The 18,899-nt window shown below is 39.5% G+C and overlaps 1 protein-coding gene and 1 long non-coding RNA gene across 3 annotated transcripts in view; one reads left to right on the forward strand and one right to left on the reverse strand.

Annotated features, from left to right (window-relative positions):
* The window catches only part of LOC309644247 (uncharacterized protein), a 337,219-nt gene that overhangs the window by 115,682 nt on the left and 202,638 nt on the right, over positions 1 to 18,899 (forward strand). The gene's annotated exons all lie outside the window — the stretch shown is intronic.
* Positions 9,991 to 18,899, reverse strand: part of LOC309644271 — a 37,718-nt gene continuing 28,809 nt past the window's right edge. The window contains exon 2 of the long non-coding RNA XR_014254335.1: positions 9,991 to 16,971. This is a non-coding gene — a long non-coding RNA (uncharacterized lncRNA). The remainder of the gene's footprint in view (positions 16,972 to 18,899) is intronic.

Here is an 18,899-nt window from a genome sequence, read left to right on the forward strand (position 1 = left end):
CCTGCAGCTCCAGCCCTCAGACCTCACCAATATCTCCAGTCTGTGAACAACTTGTCAAAGTTTGCAGGGAAGGGAGGCCAGAATTGTTTAGGATGACATATTTCCTTAGTGGGTCAAAAATAGAGATTTATATGTATAGATATGAAATATATCAAATAAAATATTAGAAATAAACTGTAAATTTTGGTATTTTAAATATTAGTCATGTTTAAGAGGATTGGGGGCTTTAAACTATCTCACAGATTAATTCTATAGGTCTAATGCAAAATGAATTTAGATGTGATTTTAGGTTGAAATTTTACTAAGTTTGTAAACAATATTAGAACAGTCAAAAGAACATAAGATTCATCATATTTACGTTTAATTTATTATTAGACTTATAAGGCTTAAGGTCTTATTTATAAGACTTAAGTTTTATTTGTTAGTCAGAGAATTGTAGCTCTTTAAAGGAAGTGGAATAAATTAAATGTATCAATGCATTTGAAATATTTAAAGGGATTTAATCTACTATGCTTGTAAATAATATAAAACATTACAATTAAAGGCCACTTCAGAGTGATTATTGAAGTTTGTTAGAGTAATACACAGAATATTACAATCTGTAATTTGAACTTAAAGTTTAATAACTAGGTTTTAAACTTTGCAAACTTAATAACTTGAATATTAATTTTTAAAAATAAAGTAACTTTTGTGTAATCTTTTTGGTGCTCAAAAGCCGTCCTTAGAGACCCTGAAACCCCACATTTACAGAAGTGGTCTCCTTGCTAATAACCAGTTGGTGCTACTGCCAGTGGGAGGCTTCAGGTGTGGCTGGCGGCCCCTGCCTGCATGCCTATGTTGGCTCAGCAGTGGCAGAAACTGCTCTCTCCTCACCTACAGAAGAGCCAAACTGTGAAGAGCCCATAGGTTTCTCCATCAGGATAATGGTCAACTAGGGCCTTTATTATTAGGGGTATCCAGCCTTTGGAAATATTTTTACTTTCATCCTTCCTGAGTGCCTTCTGGCTTGCCAAATGGAGCATGTTTTATAATTTTAGTTATTTCTGATTGAGATAAAGCTAACTCAGACCTTGCCTGGTCTTCTATAGTATTTTTCTTTCAGACACACGTTTATTAAAAGGAGCCACCTACTTTTACCGTTTTAGCTTTGCCTCCATAAAATGATGTATATTTACTACTGTCTTACCTGATTCTGTTCACTCTCACTTTGGCCTTCTCTTGATATAACCATCCCACACAAGGTGTCCAAGTCCCTCACTCCGGGTCTAGGCTATTGGATGCAGGTGATACAGCCCCAGGGGATGGGTGGGTGAGGTTGGTAATGAGAGAAGAGCCTGGTCCTGAGACTCCTCCACATGCTGGTTCTTGGGGTGCTTCTTCCCATCTCCTGAGTCTCCCATCCACCTCCTGTCTTCCATCCTTCAGCATCCCTCCACTTCCCAGTCTGTGGGATTGGAACGTCCCTCTGATGTAAACAGGCGTCCAACTCTTTATTTCTCCACTTTGATCAATAGCATCTTTGAGTCTTTGTTTCTGCCTCTGTGTGACTCAAGGAGGGAAAACTGCCCTTTGGGTACCAGTGAGAGTGCAAAACAAAAAGGGAAATATTCAGAAATATATAGAGATATGATCCTGCCACACTGGAAATGATTCATTTTATTTCATCTTATCTTTTCCTTTTAATGGAGAAAGGGAGTATGAGTTCAAGGAAGATGGACAGGAGACAAAGTTTTCCCCAAAGTGCAAGCTCTGGGTTTGAATTCTGTTATTAGCTGTGTAACCACAAGTAAGTCACCAACATTTCTAAGCCTCAATTTCCTCATCAGTAAAACTGGATTAAAAAAATCATACTTGCTTCACAGGGTTGTTATGACGACCAAGGAGAAATTGCTTGTAAAGTACTTAGAATAGTGCCTGGCACAGAGTAAATCTTCAATAAGCCTTAACTATCGTTATCATTATCATTATCAGCATCGTGATTATTGTCTCTATGCTAGCCTAATGGGCCAGGAAAGACTGATGATACCATGTTAAAACTTCATCCAGAAAATCCAAGACACCTGCAAGTCAAATTACCCCACTACACTATAGCCACAAGCCTAGACCCAAATAACTGCCCAGGGGAATTTTGAGAGCTATGCCCTCATTGTGATTCCAGAAAAACTAAAGGACAGAGTGTCTGATGCACACTTTGTACTGTCTTTCCATTTTTCACAACAAACTCACAAAGCGAAGGTTAAAAGTCATCTTACTTTATATAATGGATGGGCTCCTGAAAAGTTAAAAACTTTAAAAAATTCAACTCAATACCGAATCCCTGATCCTTGATATCTGCTTCCACTTCTGAGATCATTAGGTTTAACTCCCGTATTGTACAGAAACCTCTCCATTACATAAAGATCCAGTGATAAATCCTTTTGTAAAGTGAAGAACTCCATCCCTGGTGTTCATTATCTTATTTTCCTAAAGAGAAAATTCTTTCCTGTCCAATAAACAGTTAACTCCAGATGACATGTGTGCTTTTTATCCATATTCCTTAGAAGAATGAGATTAATTCAGTTACCAGAGTTTGCCTTTTCCACATTTTTCCTAGAGTCATAGGTTAAGTTTTTGGCTTTGCAGATAGCTGAGGGTAAATCCTTTTTTCTTTCTTTCTTTTTGTTAAAAGACAATCCCCTTTCAATGCCCCCACTCCCCCAGCCAAACACCCAACAACAACAGATTGTGTCACTTAAAAAACTTTAAATGACTCCATCACTCTTTTTTTCCTGAACCCAATTTCTGTTACATCAGCATATTACATTATTTGAGAAGATGCAGTTCAGTGCCACTCTGAACCAAAGGGGGATAAGTGCTTACACACTAGAGGAGTACGAACTGCTGCACCAAAAATATCGGCGCTTACAAAGCCAGGTTCCTGCAGGCCCAGTGCCTGTAGCTGACAGTGTAAATTCTTGCCAGTATAAAGCTTCTCTGCAAAGGGATTAATCCTGCAGAGGCTGGGGTTGCTAGAGGAGCATTTGTTTGCTAAGACAAAAATCCTTCATGTCAGTGTTTTGAAAAAGCCAACATACAACAATAACAATCATGGTCAACAGGAGGGCTTGACTTATATTTTCTCATGGGTCAGAAGGAAGGGAACAAAAACCTGGTGAGAGAGAAGGCTCACTGTATCAGCAGATCTACTACAGTATAGAGGCACTTTGTCAGTAGACATGACAGTAAACTCCTCCCAAGTTCTGTGTAGACTAATCTTTCTTTGGTGCAAATCAGTTAAAGCAGATATTTACTGAGCACCTACTGGGTGCAAAGTCCTATACTAAACAAATTATATTGTAGTTTCAGAGATGTATTTTCCTCATTCTTCATACACGTTTAATGGAAGGTATGTCTTAATACTTTAAATTAATCTGCTTTGTGTATAGCTCCTTGCTGTATGTGTCAAGTGATTATTCTTAAACACTTCTACAACTTAGTATATTTGGGCTGTCCTTGATTTCGGGACATTCAACTTTTATATAACCCACCCTTTGATTTTGTTTGCATTGATACCCCTAAACCACCTGTATTATACATTAAATTCAAACCTTCCTTCATTACCTGATGAATGAGTGTTACAAGGAAGAACAAAATCTGACTACATGTGGGAACCCCGCCCCTCTGCCAAAGTGTCTTTGTTCAGGGAAACATCCTGACCCTGTCCACCTGTGAATGGCTGCAAGAAAGAAGAAATTAACACCCCCTCCCTGAGGCTGGCCATTCCAGGAGATATTTGCAAGATTTATGGCCTTTTTACTTTACTTCCTCACCTCCTCCCCCTCTCTGTTCTATAAAAGAAACTGGCCTCCAGACCCCGATAAGATGGTTCTTTTGAGACTCTAGTCTGCTATCTTCTCCGTCTGCCGGCTTTCCAAATAAAGTCTCTATTCCTTGCCTCAACACCTTGTCTCCCGATTTATTGGCCTGTTGTGCAGCGAGCAGAGCGAGCTTGGACTCAGTAACATGAGCATTTAAATTTCTGCATGCACTGCTAGCCTATCTGTGGCTTAATTCTGGCACAGTCTCTGTCTTTGCTTGTCCAATGCTGTTTTGCAATTATTTGAATACTTCTTTTGCATTTTGCTCTTATTTTATAAATTAAGTGCTAAGTGGAAAAAAAAGAGTGAAAAGAAAAGTAGAGCTCAAAAACAACAAAATGGAGAAAGATGGAAATTATTAGGAATGCTAAAAGCAAAACATTTTTAGCTTCAATCTTATGTCCATCGATCTTAAGCCAATATTTTGTGTGTTTCAATGAGAAGAACAAAATTAAACAACATGCGGACTTCCCTGGTGGCACAGTGGTTAAGAATCCGCCTGCCACATCAGGGCCGTGCCTCTGAGGTGGGAGAGCCAACTTCAGGACACTGGTCCACAAGAGACCTCCCAGCTTCACGTAATACCAAACGGCAAAAATCTCTCAGAGATCTCCATCTCAACATCAAGACCCAGCTTCACTCAACGACCAACAAGCTACAGTGCTGGACACCATATGCCAAACAACTAGCAAGACAGGAACACAGCCCCATCCATTAGCAGAGAGGCTGCCTAAAATCATAATAAGGCCACAGACACCCCAAAATACACCACCAGACGTGGACGTGCCCACCAGAAAGACAAGAGCCAACCTCATCCACCAGAGCTCAGGCACTAGTTCCCTCCACCAGGAAGCCTACACAACCCACTGAACCAACCTTAGCCACTGGGGACAGATACCAAAAACAACAGGAACTACGAACCTGCAGCCTGTGAAAAGGAGACCCCAAACACAGTAAGATAAGCAAAATGAGACGACAGAAAAACACACAGCAGATGAAGGAGCAGGGTCAGAACATACCAGACTTAACAAATGAAGAGGAAATAGGTAGTCTACCTGAAAAAGAATTCAGAATAATGATAGTAAGGATGATCCAAAATCTTGGAAATAGAATAGACAAAATGCAAGAAACATTTAACAAGGACATAGAAGAACTAAAGAGGAACCAAGCAATGATGAAAACCACAATAAATGAAATTAAAAATACTCTAGATGGGATCAATAGCAGAATAACTGAGGCAGAAGAAAGGATAAGTGACCTGGAAGATAAAATGGTGGAAATAACTACTGCAGAGCAGGATAAAGAAAAAAGAATGAAAAGAACTGAGGACAGTCTCAGAGACCTCTGGGACAACATTAAACGTGCCAACATTCGAATTATAGGGGTCCCAGAAGAAGAAGAGAAAAAGAAAGGGACTGAGAAGATATTTGAAGAGATTATAGTTGAAAACTTCCCTAATATGGGAAAGGAAATAGTTAATCAAGTCCTGGAAGCACAGAGAGTCCCATACAGGATAAACCCAAGGAGAAACACACCAAGACACATATTAATCAAACTGTCAAAAATTAAATATAAGGAAAACATATTAAAGGCAGCAAGGGAAAAAAAACAAATAACACACAAGGGAATCCCCATAAGGTTAACATCTGATCTTTCAGCAGAAACTCTGCAAGCCAGAAGGGAGTGGCAGGATATACTTAAAGTGATGAAGGAGAAAAACCTGCAACCAAGATTACACTACCCAGCAAGGATCTCATTCAGATTCGATGGAGAAATTAAAACCTTTACAGACAAGCAAAAGCTGAGAGAGTTCAGCACCACCAAACCAGCTTTACAACAAATGCTAAAGGAACTTCTCTAGGCAAGAAACACAAGAGAAGGAAAACACCTACAATAACAAACCCAAAACATTTAAGAAAATGGGAATAGGAACATACATATCGATAATTACCTTGAATGTAAATGGATTAAATGCTCCCACCAAAAGACACAGGCTGGCTGAATGGATACAAAAACAAGACCCATATATATGCTGTCTACAAGAGACCCACTTCAGACCTAGAGACACATATAGACTGAAAGTGAGGGGATGGAAAAAGATATTCCATGCAAATGGAAATCAAAAGAAAGCTGGAGTAGCAATTCTCATATCAGACAAAATAGACTTTAAAATAAAGACTATTACAAGAGACAAAGAAGGACACTATATAATGATCAAGGGATCGATACAAGAGGAAGGTATAACAATTGTAAATATTTATGCACCCAACATAGGAGCACCTCAATACATAAGGCAAATACTAACAGCCATAAAAGGGGAAATCGACAGCAACACAATCATAGTAGGGGACTTTAACACCCCACTCTCACCAATGGACAGATCATCCAAAATGAAAATAAATAAGGAAACACAAGCTTTAAATGATACATTAAACAAGATAGACTTAATTGATATTTATAGGACATTCCATCCAAAAACAACAGAATACACATTTTTCTCAAGTGCTCATGGAACATTCTCCAGGATAGATCATATCTTGGGTCACAAATCAAGCCTTGGTAAATTTAAGAAAATTGAAATCGTATCAAGTATCTTTTCCGACCACAACGCTATGAGACTAGATATCAATTACAGGAAAAGACCTGTAAAAAATACAAACACATGGAGGCTACACAATACATTACTTAATAACGAAGTGATCACTGAAGAAATCAAAGGGGAAATCAAAAAATACCTAGAAACAAATGACAACGGAGATACGACGACCCAAAACCTATGGGACGCAGCAAAAGCAGTGCTAAGAGGGAAGTTTATAGCAATACAAGCCTACCTCAAGAAACAGGAAACATCTCAAATAAACAACCTAACCTTGCACCTAAAGCAATTAGAGAAAGAAGAACAAAAAAACCCCAAAGCCAGCAGAAGGAAAGAAATTATAAAGATCAGGTCAGAAATAAATGAAAAAGAAATGAAGGAAACAATAGCAAAAATCAATGAAACTAAAAGCTGGTTCTTTGAGAAGATAAACAAAATTGATAAACCATTAGCCAGACTCATCAAGAGAAAAAGGGAGAAGACTCAGATCAATAGAATTAGAAATGAAAAAGGAGAAGTAACCACTGACACTGCAGAAATACAAAAGATCATGAGAGATTACTACAAGCAACTCTATGCCAATAAAATGGACAACCTGGAAGAAATGGACAGATTCTTAGAAAGGCACAAACTGCCGAGACTGAACCAGGAAGAAATAGAAAATATGAACAGACCAATCACAAGCACTGAAATTGAAACTGTGATTAAAAACCTTCCAACAAACAAAAGCCCAGGACCAGATGGCTTCACAGGTGAATTCTATCAAACATTTAGAGAAGAGCTAACACCTATCCTTCTCAAACTCTTCCAAAATATTGCAGAGGGAGGAACACTCCCAAACTCATTCTACGAGGCCACCATCACCCTGATACCAAAACCAGACAAAGATGTCACAAAGAAAGAAAACTACAGGCCAATATCACTGATGAACATAGATGCAAAAATCCTCAACAAAATACTAGCAAACAGAATCCAACAGCACATTAAAAGGATCATACACCATGATCAAGTGGGGTTTATCCCAGGAATGCAAGGATTCTTCAATATACGCAAATCAATCAATGTGATACATCATATTAACAAACTGAAGGAGAAAAACCATATGATCATCTCAATAGATGCAGAGAAAGCTTTCGACAAAATTCAACACCCATTTATGATAAAAGCCCTGCAGAAAGTAGGCATAGAGGGAACTTTCCTCAACATAATGAAGGCCATATATGACAAACCCACAGCCAACATTGTCCTCAATGGTGAAAAACTGAAACCATTTCCACTAAGATCGGGAACGGGACAGGGTTGCCCACTCTCACCACTATTATTCAGCATAGTTTTGGAAGTGTTAGCCACAGCAATCAGAGAAGACAAAGAAATAAAAGGAATCCAAATCGGAAAAGAAGAAGTAAAGCTGTCACTATTTGCAGATGACATGATACTATACATAGAGAATCCTAAAGATGCTACCAGAAAACTCCTAGAACTAATCAATGAATTTGGTAAAGTAGCAGGATACAAAATTAATGCACAGAAATCTCTTGCATTTCTATACACTAATGACGAAAAATCTGAAAGTGAAATTAAGAAAACACTCCCATTTACCATTGCAACAAAAAGAATAAAATATCTAGGAATAAACCTACCTAAGGAGACAAAAGACCTGTATGCAGAAAATTATAAGACACTGATGAAAGAAATTAAAGATGATACAAATAGATGGAGAGATATACCATGTTCCTGGATTGGAAGAATCAACATTGTGAAAATGACTCTACTACCCAAAGCAATCTACAGATTCAATGCAATCCCTATCAAACTACCACTGGCATTTTTCACAGAACTAGAACAAAAAATTTCACAATTTGTATGGAAACACAAAAGACCCCGAATAGCCAAAGCAATCTTGAGAACGAAAAATGGAGCTGGGGGAATCAGGCTCCCTGACTTCAGACTATATTACAAAGCTTCAGTAATCAAGACAGTTTGGTACTGGCACAAAAACAGAAATATAGATCAATGGAACAGGATAGAAAGCCCAGAGATAAACCCACACACATATGGGCACCTTATTTTTGATAAAGGAGGCAAGCATATACAGTGGAGAAAAGACAGCCTCTTCAATAAGTGGTGCTGGGAAAATTGGACAGGTACATGTAAAAGTATGAAAATAGAACACTCCCTGACACCATGCACAAAAATAAACTCAAAATGGATTAAAGACCTAAGTGTAAGGGCAGACACTATCAAACTCTTAGAGGAAAACATAGGCAGAACACTCTATGACATACATCACAGCAAGATTCTTTTTGACCCAGCTCCCAGAGAAATGGAAATAAGAACACAAATAAACAAATGGGACCTAATGAAACTTAAAAGCTTTTGCACAGCAAAGGAAACCATAAACAAGACCAAAAGACAACCATCAGAATGGGAGAAAATATTTGCAAATGAAGCAACTGACAAAGGATTAATCTCCAAGATTTACAAGCAGCTCATGCAGCTCAATAACAAAAAAACGAACAACCCAATCCAAAAATGGGCCGAAGACCTAAATAGACATTTCTCCAAAGAAGATATACAGATGGCCTACAGACACATGAAAGAATGCTCAACATCATTAATAATTAGAGAAATGCAAATCAAAACTACAATGAGATATCATCTCACACCGGTCAGAATGGCCATCATCAAAAAATCTAGAAACAATAAATGCTGGAGAGGGTGTGGAGGAAAGGGAACACTCTTGCACTGTTGGTGGGAATGTAAATTGATACAGCCACTATGGAGAATAGTATGGAGGTTCCTTAAAAAACTACAAATAGAACTACCATACGACCCAGCAATCCCACTACTGGGCATATACCCTGAGAAAACCATAGGTCAAAAAGAGTCATGTACCAAAATGTTCATTGCAGCTCTATTTACAATAGCCAGGACATGGAAGCAATCTAAATGTCCATCGACAGATGAATGGATAAAGAAGATGTGGCACATATATACAATGGAATATTACTCAGCCATAAAAAGAAATGAAATGGAGGTATTTGTAATGAGGTGGATGGAGTTAGAGTCTGTCATACAGAGTGAAGTAAGTCAGAAAGAGAAAAACAAATACAGTATGCTAACACATATATACGGAATCTAAGGGGAAAAAAAAAAAAAAAAAAAAAAAAAAAAAAAAAAAGGCCATGAAGAACCTAGTGGCAAGACGGGAATAAAGACACAGACCTACTAGAGAATGGACTTGAGGATATGGGGAGGGGGTGGGGTGAGATATGACAGGGTAAGAGAGTGTCATGGACATATATACACTACCAAATGTAAAATAGATAACTAGTGGGAAGCAGCCGCATAGCACAGGGAGATCAGCTCGGTGCTTTGTGACCATCTAGAGGGATGGGATGGGGAGGGTGGGAGGGAGGGAGATGCAAGAGGGAAGAGAAATGGGAACATATTGTTTATGTATAACTGATTCACTTTGTTATAAAGCAGAAGCTAACACACCATTGTAAGGCAATTATACTTCAATAAAGATGTTAAAAAAAAAAAAAAAAAAAAAAAAAAAAAAAAAAAAAAAAAAAAAAAAAAAAAAGAATCCGCCTGCCAATGCAGGGGAGATGGGTTCGACCCCTGGTCCGGGAAGATCCCACATGCTGCAGAGCAACTAAGCCCGTGCGCCACAACTACTGAGCCTGTGCTCTAGAGCCTGTGAGCCTCAACTGCTGAGCCCGCGTGCCACAACTACTGAAGCCCACGTGCCTAGAGCCTGTGCTCCGCAACAAGAGAAGCCACCGCAATGAGAAGCCGACGCACCGCAACGAAGAGTAGCCCCCTGCTCAACGCAACTAGAGAAAGCCCGCGCACAGCAATGAAGACCCAATGCAGCCAAAAATAAATAAAATAAAATAAATAAGTTTATAAAGAAAGAATTAAACAACATGCATGAAAGCTGGAAATAATTTGAAGACTATATTTGAAGAAAAATATACAATTAAATATTTTATCATTTTTCTGGCCTTCTGCAAACAAATCTTCCCTTATAACATACAAGGTGATTCAACTTTCGAATATTCAACTTGTGTATACAGATTTTAGGCATGCTCTCTGTACATGGAGAGGACTGCCTACAGAGAACCCTGCCTGTAAATCTTTTGTAGAGCAAAGGAATCATTTTAACAAATGAAAATTCTTGTTGGTGGAATAAGTACCAAGTTTGCTTCTTGTTCTTCTCGAAACCCAAGTCAAATGAGCTCTTACAAAAAGAAAAAAAAAAAAAAACCCATAAGAGCAAAGAGAATGGGAGGGGCAAGTCACCCACAGATGAGAGTTTTCAAGAGATTTCTGAAAGAGGAGAAGAGAGACGACACAGGAAACTTGTGGAGAAAGGAGAGTGGAAAGCAGGACCTGCTCCAAGACAAGGGCTTTTCCTGTCTTTTGTAAAGGCTTAAATGAATTGAAGAGACTTTGCAAAGTGCCTTTAATGGCAATAAAACAAGGGGGATGGGAAGTGGTTTCTTCCAGAATAAGATGAGGTCAAGAGATCAAAGGTTAGATGCTGCAGGGATGGGGAACAAAGAATCCCTCTGGCCTTGAGGTCGACTGGGTCCTGAGTACCAGGGTCCTCACACTGGGCAGAGTCCTGTACTCCTGGCATAGAAGCAGAAAGCCACTGAACCTCTTAGGACCACATTTTCCAGCCAGAACAGAGGTCTCCGACGCTCATTGCAATTGCCATGCAAACCCACTGTGAGCCATGCCCACAATCTGATATAATTGTATTGGAAGAAAATAAAGAAATAGACATTTCTTTAACACATGAGTCTTTTGTTAAGACCACACTCTCCACATTAAGAGGAGCAGGATGAGTTGTGGTTGTACCTTGAAAAATAGTAATTTTGAGTATCCTGTAAACCCACGAGAGAAAGTTTTTGGTCAAAGGGGCCTTTGACGAAAAGGCCTAAAATTGAAAGAAATAAGTAATTGTCTGCTAAGCTTAGAACCAGCTTGCCTTCCAGTAACTTTTCTTCTCCCTGTAAGCACCACCTGTCACTGCTAGGTATGGTGAGGTTCTCTGTAAGTTTCTCTGCCATGAATTAAATACATTTGTGAGGGAGAAAGAAGTTTTCCTCTACCTTTCTCGGTTCTTCTGGCTGGTCTAGAATTAAATTGACATGAGACAGATTAACAGGAGAAAATCAAACAAAAGTTTAATAACATGTATAAATGGGAGAGACCCAGGAAAACTGAGTAATTCACCAAAATGGCCAAAGCCTTCAACTTAAATACCATCTTCAGCTAAAGGCAAAAGAGAATGTTGGGGTTAGGGGCTTGGGACTAGAAAGGGGAGGAAGGCAATTCACATGAAGATAGAAAAGCAAATATATTTTTTACTACACCACACTGTGGTTTCAATGTCATGATCCTTTGGAGAAATTTCCTAGTGAGAAGTCCACTTGCATTCTTCTTTTTCAAACCCATGCTACCTCTTAGTTTGTTTCAGATTGTTTTTGTATAGCTAGTATATTCATATGATTCAAAAACAAAAATGATATAACAGTCCTATGGTGAAAAGTCTTTCACTCACACCTATCCCATTTGCTTCACTTTAAGACCATATTTTTTTGTTTTGTTTTGTTGGTACAGTTTTGTTCTTTTTTTTAATTTGAATTTCTGCTTTTTTTTCCTGAAGTGTCTGAATTACCTTTCTTTTTTGTGGAAAGAAGGAATACATGCCTTCTTCACATATATATATGTATATATATGCATTTCACAGTTTCTTATTTCTTTTATCTGTTGCTTAGAATAGGTAATTCCACTTATATGAGGTCCTAAAGTGGTCAAATTCCTAGAAACAGAGAGTGGAGTGGTGTTTTCCAGGGGCTGGGGAGTGAGGGAAAAGGGGAGTTGTTGTTTAATGAATATTCAGTTTCAGTGTTGCAAGAGGAAAAAATTCTGGGGATTGGTTGCACAACAGTGTGAATACACTTAACACTACTGGACTGTACACTTAGAAATGGTTAAGATGGTAAAGTTTTTGTTATGTGTAATTTACCACAATTAAAAATAAAAATTTTTTAAAGGTTGAAAAACAAAACGTTTTACTAGCCTCCATTAATTTCTGTGGAAGTTAGGACTCTAGGTTTGAATAATAACTATAATAATGATTAAGTTGCAGCTATTGATTATTGAGCATTTACTTAGTTACAGTATCTCATTCAGTCCTTAACTCCCTGAGGTAGGCATTACCATCCCCATTTTAAGATAAGGGTATTCACAATTGTGCCAGGGCCATCAAATGGTCTCCCCATACTTTAGGGTTGCTATCTGATTGGGGTGGCAATAGGGAGAGGAAGAAAGAGGGTTAATTTAGCAATTAGGAGATTGGACATGTCCCTTAATTTCAGTGAGCCCCTCTGGATCAGAGATTTCCCCACTGTGCCTTGAGGAACTCTAGGGGTTTCATAGAGACCCCCTCCTTCCCACTCAAAAAGCCACCTAAGGGTAGGAATAGAGAGGTCAAGTGGACGGGGCTAAAGCTTGCCATCCGTCCCCTCCGAACGAAAGCAGTTTGCATTTTTCTGTTTTCCATTTTTTTTTTTTTAATAAATGTATTTGTTTATTTATTTTGGGCTGTGTTTGGTCTTCGTTGCTGTGCGCGGGCTTTCTCTAGTTGCGGCAAGCAGGGGCTACTCTTTGTTGCGGTGCGCGGGCTTCTCATTGCGGTGGCTTCTCTTGTAGAGCACGGGCTCTAGGCGTGCGGGCTTCAGTAGTTGTGGCTCGTGGGTTCAGTAGTTGTGGCTCACGGGCTCTAGAGCGCAGGCTCAGTGGTTGTGGCACACGGACTTAGTTGCTCTGCTGCATGTGGGATTTTCCCGAGCCAGGGCTTGAACCCGTGTCCCCTGCATTGGCAGGATTCTTAACCACTGCGCCACCAGGGAAGCCCCTGTTTTCCATTTTGGATTTTCACTCTGAAGAATGAGGTCTGCTGCTAAAAGAAATCCGAAAATTACTGGATTAGATTATCTCTAAGATCCCTCTGCGCTCACTCTTTATACCTAACACTCATTTATTCATTCTAACTTCCTGTACATTGCACCTCTGGGACTTGTGAGTGGGCAGGGTCAGCCACGTAATTTGCAGGGCCCAGAGCAAAATGAAAATGCAGTGCCTCTTGTTCATAAAGCAGCAACCCCCCACCCCCTGCCCCGCCAAATGCCATTAAAGGCAGTAAAACTTCTTCCTGTCTTCTGTGGTCTTTCTCTTGACTTGTTACGGTGTTTTTATTTGCTATTTTATGTCATTCTAAGTAAAGAGAAAGTAAAGTTTTAAATTATTAGCATAAAATTTACCATTCATCTTTACATTGGGCAATGCCAGTTTCAGATGCAAATATAAGAGCATCTAACTCATACACACATGCATATGTATTTTGTTCTGACCAGAACATGGAAACACTGCCCAGAACTGAATCAACTGTTTTTATTTCACATCTTGATATGCACACATTCTACCAACACTCTCTACCTTCTACTGATAAATAAGAAAGGACTGGAAAAAAAAAAAGAAGCTGTGGGTTGCCCTATCTTTTCCTTTCCTTCTATGTTATAATTTTTATCAGTATTGGTTAGCTAAAACAGGGAAGTAACAGGAGTAAGAAAGAATATGATTGGATTCCTCAGTGACTGGTGTTTCTTAGAACACCATTACTTTCTTTCTGTGTTCAGATCAAGTTCTGATAGCCTCTTGGGGCTGTCAGTACCCCTGCTTACTCAGTCGTAGACATAGCACCTTGTACTTGCTCTGAGTCTCACTGAACTCCCATGCATTGTGGATCCACTGAAATTCTGTGCTCATGAGGCATTGTGAATACTATATGCGGAGGAGGTGGTGAGGAACAGCAGTGGACATGCATGCTGTATGTATCTCCTCTGTTCAAACACATGATCCATTATCCTATTGGACTTCAATTAAGAATAAAAATTCTTGAGGATATGGGGAGGGGGAGGGGTGAGATGTGACAGGGTGAGAGAGTGTCATGGACATATATACACTACCAAATGTAAAATAGATAGCTAGTGGGAAGCAGCCGCATAGCACAGGGAGATCAGCTCAGTGCTTTGTGACCACCTAGAAGGGTGGGATGTGGAGGGTGGGAGGGAGGGAGATGCAAGAGGGAAGAGATATGGGAACATATGTATATGTATAACTGATTCACTTTGTTATAAAGCAGAAACTAACACACCATTGTAAAGCAATTATACTTCAATAAAGATGTTTAAAAAAAAAAAAAGTCGGATCAAAGACTACTACTGGTCAGACTCCATTTTTAAACTGAAAACCTTACATGGAATTTTCAGACAATGACATGTATTCTACGGTCATCATATTGATGCTGAAGTTGGCAATTTTTGATAAAGCAAATAAACAGCTGTTTGTTACTGATACGGCGTAAGAGGCGTGCAGTACTTAATCATTAAACTGCATCTGTGGTTTAATCAAAAAAAAAAAGAATAAAAATTCAAGGATAAAATTATTAAGAATTTCAAAAGAGCAACAAACAGTAAAGCCTTAAAGCCCAAGTGTGGGGCCCTTCTGAGCAGGGACTCTGTACAAATTCACAAGTTGCACACCCAGAATCTGATCCTGTGGGTGGGAGTGGAGCATGAACGTTTTGATAGGCAAGTACTCTCTTCTTTGGATGTGTTAGTGGAAACAGTTAAAGTAGGCATTACTACTGTTCACCAATATCCAGTTCTCTTCTCCTAGGCTCAATCCATCTTGAAGGATGTCCATGAAACTCTGGTTAATAAGGTGTGTGTAAAGTGGCATATGCCTCTTCTGGGCATAAGCATGTAAGAGCTGGTGTGTAATTAATTATTGATCTCACTTTCCTCCACTACAGTGGCCAATACTATCCAGACGGTGGAATCTCCACCAGCCTGGGTTCCTGAGTGAGAACAATGTGAATCAGAACCCCTACCCACCCACATCCCTCCCACCAACCCAGAGTGGACATTTAGCAAGAGCAAGAAATAAACATTTATCATAAAGATTGAGGGGCTGCTTGCTGTCGCCCAGACTGATAGTGTCATTACTCGTTCTTTTTCTTCCACTTCTAGAATATAGCATTCATTGCTATATCATAACTTAAAATTATCTTTGGAATAACCATAAAATGTATATTAAAAAAACAAAATCTATAGCTTTTTAACAAGGTAACTCAGGGGACTTCCCTGGCGGTCCAGTGTTTAAGACTCCTCACTTCCACTGCCGGGGGCATGGGTTTGATCCATGGTCGGAGAACTAAGATCCCCGCATAGGTGCGGTATGGCCAAAAAAAAATTTTTTTAAGTAAAATAAAATAAAAAGGTAACTCATTTTTTTTCTTGAAATACTAGAAATTACCCTTGGTACATTTTGTAGGTATTTGTTGAGTATTTAATCATCATTAATTTTTATATGTGCATTGCTTAAAAGGCAAAACACAAAGGTAAAGTTCTAAAGGTAGAACATAATTTTCCTTTGTATCCTGGGATCTCCACTGATAGCCCAGAGTCACTGTAATATCTCAAAGTCCATATTTCATGCCACTGGGCAAAACCTTTTCTTTTTAGCAAACTTTGACGAATAGAAAAGATAATAACTCTACTGAATCTTTTCCCTTGCCTTACGTCCAGTAGTGGCATGATCAGGAGAGGTATTTTCCTCAAAAAGGATACAAAGAAAAACAAAAACCTGGACCACCAGGACCCAAGTAACTCTATATACCTGAAATTTTCCCAAAGATATAGCATATATGGTGATTTTACAATTCATATTAAACTCCTCTTCTTTCTCTGATCTCTGGAAGTTAACATACTCCATCACTGGAGAGAGCTATTTATAAGAAGGATAGAACATGGAAAACTTGTTTTAAAGCAACTATAAAAACTGGCATCAGAGATATCTAATGGATTCTTTTGTATTCAGAATTAATGCTCTGAGGAGAGGAAAAGCCAATGAGTTCAAAAGTCTGAGCAGCAAATTAATAATTCTCATGTCGGTCTTGGTATTTGATGTCAGATAAATTTCAATGAACTAAGTCTCCAATTTCTTTCTTAGAGCAGATATGAAATCTGCTCTCTCTTGACTTTAACGGGGGAAAAGAAATATACTGCACTATGTAAAATGCTAACTCTGAGATTCAGTTGTTTGAAGGCTCAGAGAATTCCAAGTAAACTCAATATTTTTGGAAATACCTGGTCATTAGCATTTTTAGCCTTAATGTTTTCTGGCTTGACTCTCTTTGGGTGATCCTGAAGTTTCATTACGGGCAGAAACTCGCAATTTTGTGAGAGCACAAATGTGAATAGATTGCCACAAGTTTGGAGTATCCAAAGTCACTGTACTAATGCAGGAGGTGTGCCCAGCCTGCTGCCCAGCAGCCTCACCTCAATGCAGTCTTGCTGTTCTTTATCAGCTGCATATGCAGTAAATCCCAAGAGGTATAAAAATTCTCTTTTTGTGCCTGTGAAAGGAGCCCTGCAAAGAAAAATAGTCTTTAGTCCTAATGTTGTTGAAGAAAAGGTGACAAATCTGGGGAAGTGACTGTTCTTAGGCAGAAAATAATTTGGGGGTAATTATAGCCCCTTGTCAATATCTCTGTTGTTTGAGGTTGATAAATGATGTGATGAGTCTCCCATATACTCTCCAGAGAGAGAGAGAGAGAGGGAATAAATTTGGTTTATGAGACTGTTTAGCAACTTTTCAAGTGAGAAACAAAACAATAAAACTTCAGTGACATATGAAAAGCCTTTAACTAGTAGCTGAGGAAATGCATGGAAAATAATTTCCTTTCACAAAAATGGGACTCAGGAGAAGATTTGGAGGTCTGTAGAGGCATCTCTATGAAGCAATAGTGGTATAGTTTCTACTGCTGCAATCGAAGCACCAAAAGTAAAAGTTGGTTCAACAATCTGCATAATGTGGTGATAATAGGGAAGGTGGCTTCAGCTGACCCTCCTCTCAAGCTAAAGAAATTCATACAGGGGGCTTCCCCGGCAGTCCAGTGGTTAAGACTCCATGCTCCCAATGCAGGGGGCACAGGTTTGATCCCCGGTTGGAGAACTAGGATCCGCATGCCACGTGGCGTCCCCCCCCCCCCAAAATTCATACAGGAAACATGTCCTAGCACAGAAGTGTTCAACTCACAGGGAGTCTGCCTATCTTCAAAGACAGTTACTTTGTTTCAGCAATACAGTTAGTGTTATCTTTATGCCAAGAAATGGATAGAGTTGCAAAGGAGACGAAAGGTAGTTGTCAATCATATTGTTGTTTTTTTTTTTCCCCTAGCTTATGTATTTATTTATTTATTTTTATATTTATTTTTGACTGTGTTGGGTCTTCGTTTCTGTGCGAGGGCTTTCTCTAGTTGTGGCAAGCGGGGGCCACTCTTCATCGCGGTGCGCGGGCCTCTCACTATCGCGGCGTCTCTTGTTGTGGAGCACAGGCCCCAGACGTGCAGGCTCAGTAGTTGTGGCTCACGGGCCTAGTTGCTCTGCGGCATGTGGGATCTTCCCAGACCAGGGCTTGAACCCGTGTGCCCTGCATTAGCAGGCAGATTCTCAACCACTGCGCCACCAGGGAAGCCCCAGTCATATTGTTCTTAAAGGAAGCACTTACACCATTAAGAATGCCTTCTGAGGGACTTCCCTGGCAGTCTAGTGGTAAAGAATCCTCCTTCCAACGCAGGGGACGTGGGTTCGATCCCTGGTCAGGGAACTAAGATTCCCACATGCTGCGGGGCAGCTAAGCCGGAGCGCCACAGCTAGAGAGAGAAAACCCGCATGCCACAACTAGAGAGAAGCCCGCATGCCGCAACAGAAGATCCCGCATGCCTCAACGAAGATCCTGCGTGCCGCGATGCAGTCAAAAATAAATGAAATAAATAATAAATAAATTTTTTTAAAAAATGCCTTCTGAGGTGGGTCCTTGGGTTTCTGCTTTCGTACTGTATCTTCCTCTATCATCCCCTTCCCACACTTCTCCCAACCTCGATGCTGCCTAATCACTCAGAAGGACAGGAGGACCCTGCTGATCTGTGACTTATTCTTTGTTCACAGCACTTTTGAGCAACCACAATTACATCAGCAAAGACTGAATTTTGCAATTTCAGACCATGTTTATAGTTACTGTTACTTCAGTCATTACATAAGGTGGAATAGGTTTACTTTATTTATTTTAATAGGTTTATAAAAGACTAATGCTATATTTAGAAACTCTTCAAAAGTTTGAAAGAACTTAAAACTACAGTAATAATTTACTACAATTCATGGGGGAAATTGTATCTTGTGGTGGTATTTGGAAATTTGGTTACTTACAGCAAAGTCATGACTTTAGGTGTCCCGACAGATATCAAGGGCCTGTGTTTTCTGTTTATACAATTAACCATTTATACATAGGTACTTTGC

This window comes from Balaenoptera physalus, assembly GCF_965194825.1.
Source record: "Balaenoptera physalus genome assembly, chromosome: 15".
NCBI classification, from domain to species: domain Eukaryota; kingdom Metazoa; phylum Chordata; class Mammalia; order Artiodactyla; family Balaenopteridae; genus Balaenoptera; species Balaenoptera physalus.